Below are 15,902 nucleotides of genomic sequence, written 5' to 3' on the forward strand. Positions count from 1 at the left end.
TGATAAAATTTTCTAACTAGAATGCAAATTAACTATAAAATGCTGGCATGATAGCTTATTAAGCTAACTTACCTATGTATTCATTAAGTGTCTGCTTTAATGAGCACTTTGTGCTTGAACTCTTTGCCAGCTAGACTCGGTGCATGCATGCAATGGTTACAGACAGGTGAGAGAAATGAGGTTAATTAAACTGAGACACCAAAAATATAAAACTACAGCTGAAAAATATAAGCAGAATTAAGACAAGTAGAGACCATCGAATGTAAAAATTTTGGTTTTAAAGACTCAGAAGTTTTAGCATTAAAACACTCTTCACGAGGACTTCCAGTCTGGGCCCGAGCATAGAGCAGGTCACAAACGGCAGCTCTGTACCCAACCCCAGAAAACGGAGAGAAAGGGGGACTCCCAGGAGCTTTAACTCAGGCAGCATCCCAGGTAAAAATGAATTACCCGTGATGTCTGCTGTTAGAAGTTCTAATCCAGATGGTGGCCTCCGAACTTATACTACTCAGACTTTTGAAGGGCCACTGACAAGAACATCAAACAGCTAGAGATTGACATCACTAATCTGAAGAAATCCCTCGTTTCACTGTCTGAAGAGACCTCCTAAAATCGCAAAGATCCTTATTGGACTTGATTTACTCTATTACAATAGAAAAGGCTGTGTACAGCTCTTGACTGTGTACAGCTCTTAAAGAAGAAGGTTGCCTTTACATAGACAAGACAGGGAGGGTTAAAGAGAGCATGAAATAGGTCAGTGAAGGCCCTAAGAAAAATCAGAGAGAGAAAGAGACAGATGAATGCTGGTACAAGAATTGATTTTCAGCCTCTCCAAGGTTGTCAACCCTGTTTCCTCCCATCTTGGGACCATTATTTGGGTTATTTTTACTTTTTTCTGCTGGTCCCTGGCCCTCAAATAGGCGGACTAACTCTGTGATACAACAGATAAATAATTTGGTAGCAAAACCTACTCAGATACATTATTATAAGTTAGCTATGGAAGACCATGAGACTCAAGATGAGGTTGTTACTTTATACAGGGTGTTCCCAAAACCCATCTCCACCCAACCTAAAAGGGGGGACTTCTGCCCCTAGACCAAGCAGAGAGGGGCCACCCAGAACCACCTCTGACAGGCCATCTGAATTCTTGCTTAGGCTACGAGGCTAAGCACAGCAAGGGAATATAAATAAAAGATAAAAATATCTATCTGGGTTCCCTGAGGGACAAGCCTGACTGCATAGGGGTTGATGTCAAAAGTATCCCCTCTCCAGGAAAAAGACATCGGGACGGGTATGGCCCTCATGCCACTGGACAACAACAGGGGGACTGGAGCCATTACAAGGTCCCCTTCAAATACTGGAGGTCAGATCTCTATCCCTGCCTTCGCAAGTTTAGAATTGTCACAGCCCTTCTATACTTCGAGAAGGGAGGAGATGTCAGGAGCAGCCCTGCTTACACACTGAAGGCCTAAAATCAGCCATAGGCCTAAAATCAGCAATAGACCTGTCATACATGTATACTAACACCAAGTCTTGGGTCTCAGTGGAAAAACATTGAAACAGATGGCTATAAGCTAATGTCAACAGGCAGCTTTTGTGGAAATTTACAAGTCTGAGTAGTCATAGACCTTGTAAATAGGTAGCCTTGGCAGACAATACCAACTTAGGTAAGGACAAGCGAGTCATAGGCAGAGTCATAGTGACTTGTCCCCTGAACCTTCACCCAGCCGATACCTGGTTCTGAAGATATCTGTATTCCCCCTGACACCCACACTCCAGTGTCATTCCCTTCCCCACATCCTGCCTTTCTGTGTTTATAACCCCTGTGTGAATGAATTATGATTTGAGAAAAAATAAATTATATATAAAAAAAACACTCTTCACACTTTTAAGAATAAGGGTTTTGTTGTTGTTCTCATTTTATTTTGATTTTGTTTTAAAGGAAAAATGCTGTTAAGAATGTAGAGGAGGTCAGAATGCCTGCTCCTGTCTGATGGAAACGTAAGAGCATGTGATGTCTATAGAAATCAGTATAGTGATTACTCATAAAAAGTAAACCCAGTCCGGGCGGTGGTGGCACAAGCCTTTAATCCCAGCACTTGGGAGGCAGAGGCAGGCTGATTTCTGAGTTCAAGGCCAGCCTGGTCTACAGAGTGACTTCCAGGACAGCCAGGACTACACAGAGAAACCCTGTCTCGAAAAGATCCAGTAGCTCCATTTTAGACTGTCTCCCCAACATCAGAGTTTATAGAAGGCACAGAATCCTATAAGTATTCGTCTTGTTCATAGCAACACTATACCTGTGGAGTGTACATGAGAACAACCTGTATGTTCACTGAAGAACAGATGGGAAATGCTATACAGACGATGGACTATTATACAGCTTCTAAAATGATGGACAGACAGTCTGACACATGCTGTAACATGGATAAGCTTGAAGACATTATTCACCTAAGAAAGTATTAAGTCTTAAACCCAGGACAAATGTCTGAGGTGCCTGTTAACATAGCAAAGTGGACCTGGCAGCTAGGCCAGGTTCTCCCAGCATCCCTCAGTCCCTATCTGTTACAGTGTCCTCCTTGCTGCCATATTCCACCCCCTACCCTGAACTCTCCAGCCCATGGGCTGAGCTGACCTCTGCCAGTCTGCTTTTCTCTATGTAACTCGGCCATTTTGGGTACACTGCTCCTTTTAGTCCCAGTGCACCTCTGGTCACCACACCTGTCTTCCCTCTCTCCTCAGCACTGTCCATGTATGGCCAAGCTCAGGGTCACATTCACTCTGGACCCTTCCAGATGCTTCTGGCTATGCGCTCCCTGATATCTATGGTAAACCTTCTCCTCCACCACACCTGGGGAAGTCATGTCCTTCCTTTTTACTTCAGTTTTTTATTCAGACATCTCTATACAATATCTGGCATGACAGGTACATGAAATAAATATACAAATCAAACATTTACTGATAAATTATAAGGAAATTTACTTTAAAGTAGTTCTTTGATTTACATGTAATTTTACCACTCATTAAAATGAAAGCAGATTCGCCTCCTCATGAGGTGGACATGCTTGTTTTCTTTGCAGATGGACTCCATCTTGGCAGAACATTTTTAAGTACTACAGGACATAACTTCTTTTCAAAAAATTTTGGAGTCAGTTGCTATTTTGAGTTCATCATCACCAACGAGATCAACCGCTTTTAGCATATAATGGCAGAACGATGTCCAGAAACTTCTGTTCTAATCCCAACTCAAAATTATCCTTGATTTTTCTTAAATGTACTAGAAACTCAAAGAACAAATTTGAAAATCACTCAAATCACAACAACAGTCAGGCACATACTGCTTCAGAGCCTACCCCAAGGCGGGATGGGAGGGAAATATTAAACAAAGACAAAGATGTTTCTGTGAGAGCAAACACTTTGCACACCCAATCAAAACACAACTCATAGCACACAGTAGTCACCAACCCTAGCACAGGGGGTCCAAGCAGTGTTAGTGAGCACCGTGTGGTGTGACTGCATGCACAGAGCAAAGTGGGGATGTTGCATGTTCAAAGCTAAAGTGAGAGTAGAGGCTCCTGGTGCAGCACAGGTGAGCACTGCTGGAGACGCTCTGGATCCATCACTGTGCACTCAGAAACCTTACTGTTGCCATATTTTGTCAAAGCCCATATGGAGTTAATGACCCAGTTTAGGAAGGGGTGCCTCGTCCAATTTGCTTATTGTATATAAATTCTGGAAGCTGGTAGATTGTTCATTTGTTTCCAGGAGCTGAGCAATTCTATTCACCTCAAGCTTTCTTCTGTGAACAATGAGTTTCTTTGAAAAGTCACTGATTTGTCTTAGAAAACAGATTCAAAAACACGGGTATGTCCTCGCTGTAGTTTCTGTATTCGACACCCGTGGGCGGTTCCTGTTTGGCTTCCACTGGCTGGCGTTTCTGACATTTTTAGCAGCAAGAAGCTCTTGAAAGAAGCAAAGAAAATACTAAGCCCTGTGGGTGATCAGTTAGCAGGACTGCTTGACCTCATGAAAACTTAATGAAACTGGATTCCCCTCCACGGAGAGAAAAACATCATAGGAAAGCAGCTGTATGGTGCCTCTCATTCATTTTAGTAGATGCACTTGAATCTTTTGCTTTTTAATAAGGCAACAATGTAGTCAATGCCATCAGTGGAAGGTTTAGGCGATCTCATTATACTCTTTCTACATTTAACAGCTTATTACCAAAAGAATCAAATTGTATAAGCATAGTGGAAAACTCTCCATGTGTTATGTTCTTAATAGTGTAAACAGTTTGTATACACAGACTTGTAAACCGAGTCAGATATCTCCCTAGCATAATGTGACCATACGAACTGCAATTTCCTTCCTGAAAATCTAACTATGGTGCCCTTGGTGAAAAAGTAACCTGTGTAAACCTGCTCGGTTTGTTTTATAAGATAATGCCTTTTCTTCAAGAACACAGGCACCATGAGTCTTGCTAGCAATAATCATGAAGATGATCATAAGTTTCTGTTCTCTGGGACCTTCCATAAGCTCATTATCCAAGGTAGTTTCTCCTGCAATGTTCTTCTCCCTATGATCAGAGTAGGCTTAATACCAGATGGGACGTGGAGCAGCCTGAAGCACCAACTTAAACTGGGCGGCTGGAGCTCAGGGGCTAGCCCCACTAATAGTGGGATCCTGAGAAGCTGTCCAAGTCTTCTTGACCTTGGGTTTCTTGGCTTCATGTTTCTTGTTTGAAAAATGGGTCAATATTTTCTGACTGGGAGGACGTTTTTAAGGTTGAAATAAGATGCCTTATGTGGAAGCATCCAGCTTGTAACAGCTGTTCCATGTATATTAGTTACCTTTCCTGGAGCTGTTTTAGAGGAATCAGCTACCACTGACATTGAACCCTGCTCTGTGCCTACCTTGTATGGGAAATTTCACTTAAAATGAATGAGCCACATATATGACAGTATATAATCAGCAAATAAAGACAACATGCAATAGTAATTCAGAAAGCCAAAACCAAGAAAAATTGCCCACGTTAATTTGAGTGGGACAGTCATCAACAGACAAGTCCAAGCAGTTGAAGTAGGTCTTCTAGAAGGCTTCTTGGAGGAGAAGGAGGCTTAGGTGGCACAAGACAAAGCCAATTAGGTTTGAATTATCAGGTTACATTATTTGAGACACTAAGTACAGTATATAAAGCACAAACTCTCTAAAACATGCTCTTGTCAGCCCAGTAGAGCATTGGCCTTAACACATGCCTCCTATACGGCCTGTACCCCGCCCGTTAATGGACCTGTCCCTTGCCTGCTCAGTGCTTCCTGACGCCTTGTTCATCAAAGTGCAGTGAGCTTTCCCACCACTCCCCTTATCTCTGATGATGTGAACTCTGCAGAAGGTGAAGTAATGGTGGAGAGGAGAGAGACTGCAGTGGTGTATGCTAAGGCAAGGACTTAGCCCCCAACAAAGAAGCTCCACATGAAAGGGGTTTCATTGCCAAAGGTGGGTTTGGAAATGAAGATCCCTGGGTAGTGGTCAGCATCTGTACACAGACAAGGTAAAGGGCACACCAATGGAGGAAGAGATGCCAAGAGTGCAGCCAGGGCAAGGCTTGGAAACCTTTAATATCTCCCACGAAACACAAGAGCACAATGGAACTGTGCTTTGGCTTAATGGACTGTATACCTTTAGGCAACACACTCATAAGACCATAGGCCTTTTAGTTTTACTAAGATACATTAGGCTTACAGTTTGGGGGAAGGTTTTGGAAAGCATTTTTAAAATGTCTCAAAACAGTACAGCAGCTAATATGTTTAGATGTACTTAGATAAGCAGAATTCTGACAGGACCTATAGTGAAAACTGTATCCAGTGATAATCTCTGGATAATAGAATTCTTAATTTTTTACTGGATTTTCTAGTTATTAGATTTTCTAGTATTTTTTTACAAGTAATATATTGTTTATGCAACAAAATGAAGGGAGGAAATAAAACACAATTCATTTAGAATCTTAGTATGAATGCTCAGTGCTGGGCTATGCTCAGGATTGTACATTCACACACACACACATACGCATGCACATACACACACACATACACACACACACACACATGCACCTTAAGACAGACACTTAAAGAAACTCCCAGCTTTGCTTCCAGCCTCCTTTCTGTACACATATGCCAGGCTGTGCCGGCTTCTCCGTGTGAGTCACACAGTCCACCATACTTTTGGAGCAAAGGCAGGCATCCCTGTCGCTGCTCAGTTCAGGAGAGTGAGGTTCTTGCAGGGACAGGCTGCCACAGCACTCGGCTCTGGCACCACCGGCATGATTCACAGAAAATGTGAGCTAGAGATAAATGAGGCATGGCAAGAAGACTACAGGAACCAACGCATCATCCAGCACGTGAGGAGCTGGAAGACTATCACATGGGGCGGGGGATAGGAAATGTATCGCTTGAGAAAGCCACATTGGACTCCTTCAGGGAAGCTGTGGAAAAGGAAATTAAGAAATGTGATACAGAAGATATCAAATTTATGTGCAATTTCATGTTTCTACCGTCACACTGCCTCCACAGGGAAAAGAAAGAAAGAGGAAGTCCTGGGTGCTGTCCTCAGTTCAGCTGAGATGACAGTCATACGCTCATCTTCACAGGCTAAACAGAAACGTATTTAAAGAGCAATTCATGATTAAGTGAACATGGAGCCGAAAGTTTGCCCGTCTCCTGATTTGGGAAGATCATACTCAGGGAGAATGAGGACTGGTCTATCCGTTACAGACTTTTCTAGCGGTTAGCTAGCTTTCCCTACATTCTTATTTAAGGCCACATTCTGTATGTTATTGTCTTGTCAAGAAGGCCACTCTGATATAATTCATAAGCTCTATAGATTTGGATAAAATTATATTGGGGTATTTTTGTCATTAGTATCAAGAGTCTTAGTCAGCATTTAATAAAAGTTTATAATGAGCCAAGCACAATAAGAACTTTGAAATCTGGATGTGATGGCTCATACCTGTGACCCAGCATAGAAACAGGAAGATCTCTGGAAGTTTGAGGTCAGCCTAGTCTACATTCTGAATTCCAGGACAGCCAGAACAGCATAGTGAGACCCTGTCTCAAAAGAAAGGAACTTTCAAACATGGCTTTAATCTGTATGACAATACCCTATTTCTTATATAGCATGTACCTGCTCAGTGCCTATCTCTTTAGAGGAAGAGAAATTCTATGGTGAACATGTTGTCCATATTCTTGTTATTCAATAGTATTTGACTAGATGAACATATTTATGAGTCTCAAATTCATTCTTTTATCGGTCTGGAATATTCCCTTTCTAATATCAGAATCATTATTAAAGATCAGAAATTATTTTTGTCCAGTCAGATCACATAGTAGGAAAGAAACTAAATCTCCAAAATTGTTGTTTAAATTGTTCTGAAGTAAAAAAAAAAAAAATCTGAAGAGACAGTCTGAGTAGAAGTTACTGTTTATAAATGCTTTAACCATCTACTTGTAAAGGAAGTGGTTTGCTGTCCTGTCCGTGTGGCAGTGGCTCCCCCAGGAAGTGGTTTGTCCATCTGTCCATGCAGCCCTTCACTTCGCTGCATTCCTTCCCCCCAGAGAATAGCTTCATGCTTCTCCACTTTTCAGTCCTCATGCAATCAGTTCTATTAACCAATTTTGAACTAAATATATTTAATGTTTCTTGTCTAACACATCTTAAACTTCAAGAATGCATGACTGCAGTGATAAAACCAATCACTCATTTTATTACTTAGTTGTCATTTAATGAATTAAGATTATTCTCAATTTTAAGTAAAATTTGAGTGGGAGAACTTTTCTTTCTAAGTAAACATTCTAAAGGAGGAAGGTCCAGGACCACAGACTACATGAGCACTGACTGTGTGTTCTATGGAGTGAGCACTCACTGAAATGGGATGGGTACAAAGACACTTCACGTGCAAGGATAGCTTATGCAAGTGACAGGAGACAAATGCAGTGCCAACCAAATGTGTGATGATGTCGGCTTTTGACTTCCTCAGATTGACCATTCCACTCTTCTCTCTCCTGACCTGAGAACTGACTAGGGGTTTTTTCAGTCTATCCAAAATTGTGAGCTCCAGATGCACTGTGGAATGCTGTCTCAAAAAAAGAATACTGGCCCTATTAACACTGTCTCAAAAAACAATGCAGGCCCTATTACTCCCTCCTGGGTGGGTGAAGAAACTCATGCAACCCTGTTTCCTACTGCTGAACTCTTGATTTTTGTTAGATTCATGGATAGGAAAAGAAATTATCTTTAGTTGTATCTCTATTTCTATCCCACCAAGCTCTAACAGATAACTTCAAACCCATGATCACACAGACGTCCCTGGTTAAACTCCGTGGACCACAACAAACTAAACGGATATGGATATGAGAATGAGATTTGTAAGGAAGAATGGGGGAGAAACGGGGGTAGGACGGGATGTAAGAGGGCGGGGGTGAGAGTGGTCAGTGTGTATTACGTACATATGTGGAACTGACAAAGAAAACACTCAATTAATTTTTAAAATGGGTGGGGAGAAAGTAGATAGCAATAGATTAAAAAAGTCCAGCATCAACTTTTGGTCTACACACACATGCAAAGGTGAGTTCACACACACACACACACACACACACACACACACACACACACACACCAGTAAAAGAATGTTAATAGTATATATCAATTGTCAGATTTCTTAAAATCTCCTATAGTTGTACTAATTCTATTTTTTTGTTTTCTCTAGTCTCTTAGACAAGTGTACCAAAATCTTCCACTGTAATTCTTAATCATCTATGTATTAGTAGCTTTCAGTCGCTCTGATAAAAACCAATGACCAAAAGTGACTTACAGGAGACTCTGTTGTGCCCTGTAGTCCCAGAGGGAGAGTCCATAATAGTGGGAGAAGCAGAGGCGACCCCCCCATTGCGTTCTTTGCTTTCCACATTTGTCCTTTTTTCTTCCTCCCATTCCTTCCTTGGAATGAGCACCTGTTCTTAGTCAGCCCCTTCCTCCCCAATATACGTGAACTGAACACATATATTTTTCAGTATTTATCTTTGCATCACAAATATCCACACATATCTTTTCCAAATTTTAATATTAATTGATCCCTCTATTCTCTTCCACTATAATACATAACTGAAAATGCATTTGTTTCATTCACTGCTTTCTACTTACTTCTGCTTCTGTACACCTTACCTTTGTATCTTCTTTTTAACCCCTCAAGGTTCAATTGTTGACTACACTATTCATTTAAATTAGCCCAAATGTTTAACATTTAATAAGTTATCCTTTGCTTCTAGCTAGAACTACTTTCTTCTACTTAAAATACATTCTGTAGAATTCTTATTGGTGAGACTGTCTGCCAGAATTTGTATTAAAAATACAAATACTTTTAGAGTTCCATCTTCCTTCTGGTCCATACCTCTCATTGCAATCATGGATCAATACCCCACATTCCCCAGCCCCCAGCTCGGCCTGCCTCCCGGGAGGCCTGTTCCCACCTGGAACACCCATGTGAGAAACCCAAACCCCAACCCTCCACCTACTTTGACCATAACAAGCTCAGCAGCCATGAGGTCTGCCCCATCCTTTTGGAGCTCCATCTTCCTCGTGTTCCCTCCTCTACCTGCAATTTCTGATCGTCACCCCACACCCCAGCATACAACTCTGCCTGGCTCTGGGGAGGGATGTCCCTACCCAGGTCAACCAGCTCAATCATCTGGTCCACATCTCTACCTGAATCTATTATCTGTACTCCACACCCCAGCCCACAGCTCTGCCTACCTTTTGGAAGGCCTGTTGCCACCCAGAACAACCAGTCCCAGATGATTTCTACTCCCAGGGACTACCAGGCCAGCCAATACCAGAGACAAGCAGATGGCTAAAGGCAAGCACAAGAACACAATCAACAGAAGCAAATGCAGTATGACACCATCAGAACCCAGCTCTCCTACTACAGCAAGCCCTGGATACTCTAATACACCTGGAGAACAAGACTATGACCTTAAATGTCATCTTATGAAGGTGATAGAGGCCTTTAAAGAGAATATAAATAAATCTCTTAAAGAAATACAGGAAAATAAAATCAAACAGGTAGAAACCCTTAAAAAGGAAACAAATCCCTTAAAGAGATAAAGAAAAAATACAATCAAACAGATGAAAGAAATGAATAAAACTGTTCAAAACTTAACATTGGAACGAGAAACAATAAAGAAAACACAAATGGAGGCAACCTTGGAGATGTAAAACCTAGGAAAGAGAACAAGAAATACAAATGCAAGCACCACCAACAGAATATAAGAGATGGAAGATAGACTCTCAGGTGTAGAAGATAGAATTCAATACATCAGTCAAAGAAAATGTCAAATCTAAAAACGTTCCTAACACAAAACGTTCAGGAAATTTGGGATACTCTGTAGTTCCGTTCCTCAACAGGGCTGCCTTGTCTGGCCTCAATGGGAGAGGATGTACCTAACCCTGAAGAGTTGGTTATCTACCTAATAAGTAGATATTAGTCATAAATACAGGATACTCATGATACACTCCAAGACCCAAAGAAGCTAAACAACAAGTCTAAGGGAGAATGCTTGAAGCTCACTTGGAAAGGGTAACAAAATAGTCATAGGAGGCAGAGGGAGGGAGGGAACTGGGTGGGAAATGGAAAGGGGAGGGTAGAGAGGGTGTCACGATCATGATCAGGTGTGTGGAGAGACAGGAGAGAGGGCCAGACGTTCAGGAGAATAAATGGAAATCTGCAGATGCTGGGGGTTGGGGAGGAGTAATCTCTGGGATGTGCTAAAGATCTGGGATGCGGAAGGTTCCCAGGAATCAATGCAGATGACCTTAGCTAAAAAGCGTAGCAGTGGGCATATAGAACCAGAAGAGCCACCTCCTGTAGCCAGGCAGTTCCCCCAGTGGAAGTACAAGGACGCCAACTCACCCATAGAACTGTCAACTCAAAATTTGTCCTGTCTAAAAAAACCATAGAGACAAAGATGGAGCAGAGACTGAGGGAATGGCCAACTAATTACTGGTCCACCGTGAGACCCATTCCATGGACAAGCACCAATCCCTGACACTATTACTGATACTCTCTTATGCTTGCAAATAGGAGTCTAGCATAACTGTCCTCTGAGAGGCTTCACCCAGCAGCTGATTGAAACAGATGTAGATACCTACTGCCAAGCATTGGATGGAAGTCAGGGATTCTTATGGAAGAGTTGGGGGAAGGACTGAAGGCCCTGAAGGGGATAAAACCAACAGAATCAACTAACCTGAACCCTTGGGAGCTCTCAGAGACTGAGCCACCAACCAAAGAACATCCATGGGCAGACTGATGCTTTCAGCACATATGTACCAGATGTGCAGCTCAGTCTCCATGTCTGTCCCCCAACCACAGGAGTAAAGACTGTCCCTAAGCTGTAGCCTGTCTGTGGTATCGGTTCCCCAACAGGGCTGCCTTGTCTGGCCTCAGTGAGAAAGGATGTGCCTAACCCTGTAGAGACTTTATGTACAGGGTGGAGAAATACAGGGGAGGGTGGGGGGGGCCAGGGCTACCTTCTCAGAGGAGAAGGGAAGGGTGGGGGAGAGACTTTATGAGGGAGACTGGAAGGGGCAGCTATTGGAATGTAAAAAATTAAAAATAAATAAAATTTTTTAAATGATCAGAAAAATAAATAAATAAATAAATAAAAATGGAAATGATTTGAAATTTATTTGTATACCTCATTTTATTTATTTTATATCTAATCATAAACATATACAAATATTCATATACATTTATACTCTTTAATAAGCCTGGATCTGGGTTTCCAGTAGCACTTATTTCACATGATTTTCAAATGACAACATACAGTCTCATTTCATCTTTCTATTGATTAATTATGTTGTTAATTTTATACATACATATATAGAGAGTATTCTAATTATTTTCCCCTTGACCCTCACTTTCTCACTCCCACACCTGTCAATCATTCCTTGACACCCTCCCCTCCTTAACACTCCCTTTCCAGGATTCAGCCACCTTTTTTGTTTGTTTGTTTGTTTGTTTGTTTGTTTGTGACATACTTGGTTTACCCAGGACCATCTATGTGACAATTGAGTTCCAACTACCCACTGGAGCCTAATGGAGTCATTAGTAGGTACATGACTCCCCTTGCCATGAATCTGCAAGTAGCAAATAGCTCAGTAGTGAACAATAGAGATTTCTGAGTTCCTTCTGTGTGGAAAATACCATTTGGAAGGTTTTTGTTGTGTTTCTATGTCTCTGACTTTCTTCACTGTTGAGTCTACTGTAATTGTTTCAAAACTGGTTACAGCACTAATTCTTGATCCTTTTGGGGTAAAAGGAGACTTTCACAAGGGTCACTTAAGACTGTCAGAAAACACAGATGTTTACACTACTGTTCATAACAGTACAATTACAGATATGAAGTAGTAATGACAATAATGTTATGGTCAGGGTCACCACAACATGAGGGACTGTATTAAAGGGGCTCAGCACCAGGAAGGCTGAGCACCACTGGGTTAGAGGGTGTGTTCCTTGTCACTAGTTCTGCAGCTTGCTGTGACACAGCTAAATGTATATCTCTTTTTGTTCATCTTCCTTGAGATCACCTAGTATTCTGCAAATGTAATTTGTGATCATCCACTAGTTTTGAAAAGTCAAATATTATTGCACTTGTATTTACTACTTAAAGGGGGGATCTATGTGCACACTTTAAAAAACTTTAATGCATTCCCAATGATGCATCCTTTCTCCTGTCTCCTGTATCATTTACCTTCGTTATTTCATTTATTTCTTTGCATTATGTGCAGGGAAATTTTGCCTGATTTAGCTTACAATCCATCGATTTTCTTTTAATACCTAACCACTGTTAAATATTCCCCTAAGTTTTAATGTTGGCAATTTTCATTTTTATTTCTAGCAATTCTATTTATCTGATGTTTTAGTTTCTTTTATAAATTACTCCAATTCTGTAAATTTCTTGACTTTCTTTAGCTTGCTTGTGTTCATTTAATAAACATTCATAGCAGCTTTGAGCCCCTGAAGTGAGGACAGTAATAAGGAACTCTTTGCATCACCCTACACAACCAGAACTAACTAGGCAGTGATGGGCAAGACCCCATCTTGACCAGGACTGCACAATCACAGATAGGTCTGCATCTTGTCCTAATACAGAATACAATAACTGTTTTATGATCTGTTTCTGATCCTTTCAGTAGCTGCTTTTCAATTATAATTATTTTCTTTGTTGTTTCTGCTCATTGTACTTCAAATGGTCCACATGTGTCTATGTTTGTGTGCATGTGTGCGTGTATGTGTTCATATAAGATATGAAATGGAAAATGTAAAACCAGACTTCACAAAGAGAAGCATGTGACATTGCCTCTTCCCAGGCCCTGGAAAGTAGCTCTATCAGGACTGCCTTAATAAAAAAGATACGCAGTTCTACACAAGAGCCAGGCAAGCCAAACTTGGGCTTCAATGCCTTGGGAGGGTTGGTCTACTTCATACTATAATAATAAGAGTCTAGTCATTTATATCCACTGCTCATTTTGGAAGATTATTCTGTTATTTCTACCACCTTGTTACCTTTCCTGTCTTCATATCATATAAAACCATCAAAACAAACATTTAAATTTATCAGCTTCAGCAAATTATCTCAAGACAAAAGTGGCTCTGTGATGCACAAGCCAATCGTTGCTGAGCTGTGTTCTTTTGTATTATTAGTTTGGGACTTTGTCAGCTCTTTAATATATATGAAGATATATTTTAAACATAGGTCATATAAACATCACATATAGGGATAGTATGTGCTGACTTTATATAGGTTTTAAGGTCTTTTCAGTGAGATAGTGTAGGCAACCTAGACTGCCTTCCAAGACATAAACTGGACTGAACAAAGCCTAAAGGTAATATCTGGAGTGAGGTTCAAAATTCTGGCCTTTTACAAACAAACTTATCTTGGTTTCACTTGTAAAGTTTGTGTAAAAATAAAATTATATTACAACTATCTCACAGTATTTGGCACAGAAAATGTGGATATAGTTAAAGAAAATTATTCATGTCAAGTCACTTTAGGGGATAACCATATGTTCGTGGAAAGTAAATATTGAGAGAGGAGAAAGGTGGCTTGGGTTTGGAAGAAACGAGGCCGCAGAGAGCAGACCTTTTGTTAACTGATTATTGAGGACAGATGGTCAAATCTAGCCTATTTAGGCTAGTGGAGCCCTGGATTTTGTCTTAACACTCTGATTATGGAGCTATAACACACACAGAATTGCCCATCCTGCCGATGACTAGGCAACTTGCTTCCTCTTGGCTGTTTGCATCGTTTATTTCTCTCTTTTATTGGTTAACTGGAATGTCATCTCAGTCAAAATGCTCATTAAATGACTGAATGTGTGCCGCTCTAGCAGCTGACTTTCTGAGGAGAGGTACTTTACTGCCCCCAAAATACTCAAAGCACTCGTCTCTGGCTTGGCCTCGGGTGTGTAAATCAGGCTTCCGTTTCAAAGATGCTGCTTACGGAAGAAAGTAAGTCTGGTTGCGTGGTGGTTCAGCAGGACCTCCCACACCCACAGACATTCCCGTTCAGTATTCTAGAACAGTAGACAGACGGAAGGTCTCAGAGAAGCTTTCCTTAGATCCACTGCCCTTTCTAGCCAAAAACTTCCTCCCACATCAGCTGAATCCTCCCTGAAATTATCAAACTAGATAAACGAATTTTAAGTTTTACATTTAAAAAACAATCAATTGTCAGACTCTCAACACTGGTTTTAGGCATCTGTTTAACACTCCTCAGTTTTAACCTCCACCCCATGCCATTTCTTCCTGCCCCTCTTTCCTCTTCGGTTAGTTCCCAGTATCTGGTTTATCTCTTTACTCTTTCTACTCCCACCCCTGACATGGCTGGTGCCCCTCCCTTGCCTGCCTGCCCTTCGAGCTGACTGCAGAAGCTTGGGCTCACTTGGCTTTCCTTCTCCCTGTTTACAGTTCCTGGGAAACAAAGAGCAGAAAGGGAAACCCTGCCCCCTGTTGAGCAGAGTTTTCGTTTGATTATATTTTCATCTCATTACGTGTCCCTGCGCATCTGCAGAGAGATGACATCGGTCCTTTCAGCTGAGCACTCTAATCTCACAGAAGGTACATGCCAGCCGCGTGACTCTATCCCATTTGCCCTTCTTGGATTCTCTCCTCTAATTCTGAGCACACTTATGGTAATGAGTTAGCTTGGCTCTAGGCTTCCCGTGACCCTTTTCCCCACAGGGCCACGGTGCTAGTGTGAGGTGTCAGAGACATAAACTTTCATTAGTGAGATTTCCAGGCGATGGTTGGAAGCCTCCTCCCCCATTCCTGTTAGCTCTGAGGAATGGCTTTCTTTTCTCTGTCCTTATCTCTATGGCCGGGCACAGGACCAAGTTATGGCTGTCATTTTTCAAGTGGCAACTAGGGAGGAAACACAATTTGGAAACATGGCAGTAATATAAACAGCTAACATTTGGATAGCCTTTAAACCTACAAAGGGCTTTCGTCTGCACTCATTGAATCATTACAGTCATTTTAGAAGCTAGTTTGTACTATTTGTTCCAGCTTGAAAATAGAGAAACTCAGAAAGGATGCTAGAGATTACACTGCAAATAAACAACTAAGCTTAAAACCAGGGCTTCTACTGAGGACCTCCTTTTTTTCTCAAATTACCATATACTACATTTACCTACCTATAACTTCAGTTGGACTCTAGTTGGAGAATAGACAATTATGGAAGCCTAAAAGTCATGAATGTGCTTTGTTCAACTGTGTAAACCTCCCAGAAGCTTTATTCAAAAATAATAATAAATTATATAAAATTTGTTCACAGGAATTTTGAGTGTAATGT

This window comes from Grammomys surdaster, unplaced genomic scaffold (assembly GCF_004785775.1).
Source record: "Grammomys surdaster isolate TR1022 unplaced genomic scaffold, NIH_TR_1.0 64, whole genome shotgun sequence".
Lineage (NCBI taxonomy): Eukaryota > Metazoa > Chordata > Mammalia > Rodentia > Muridae > Grammomys > Grammomys surdaster.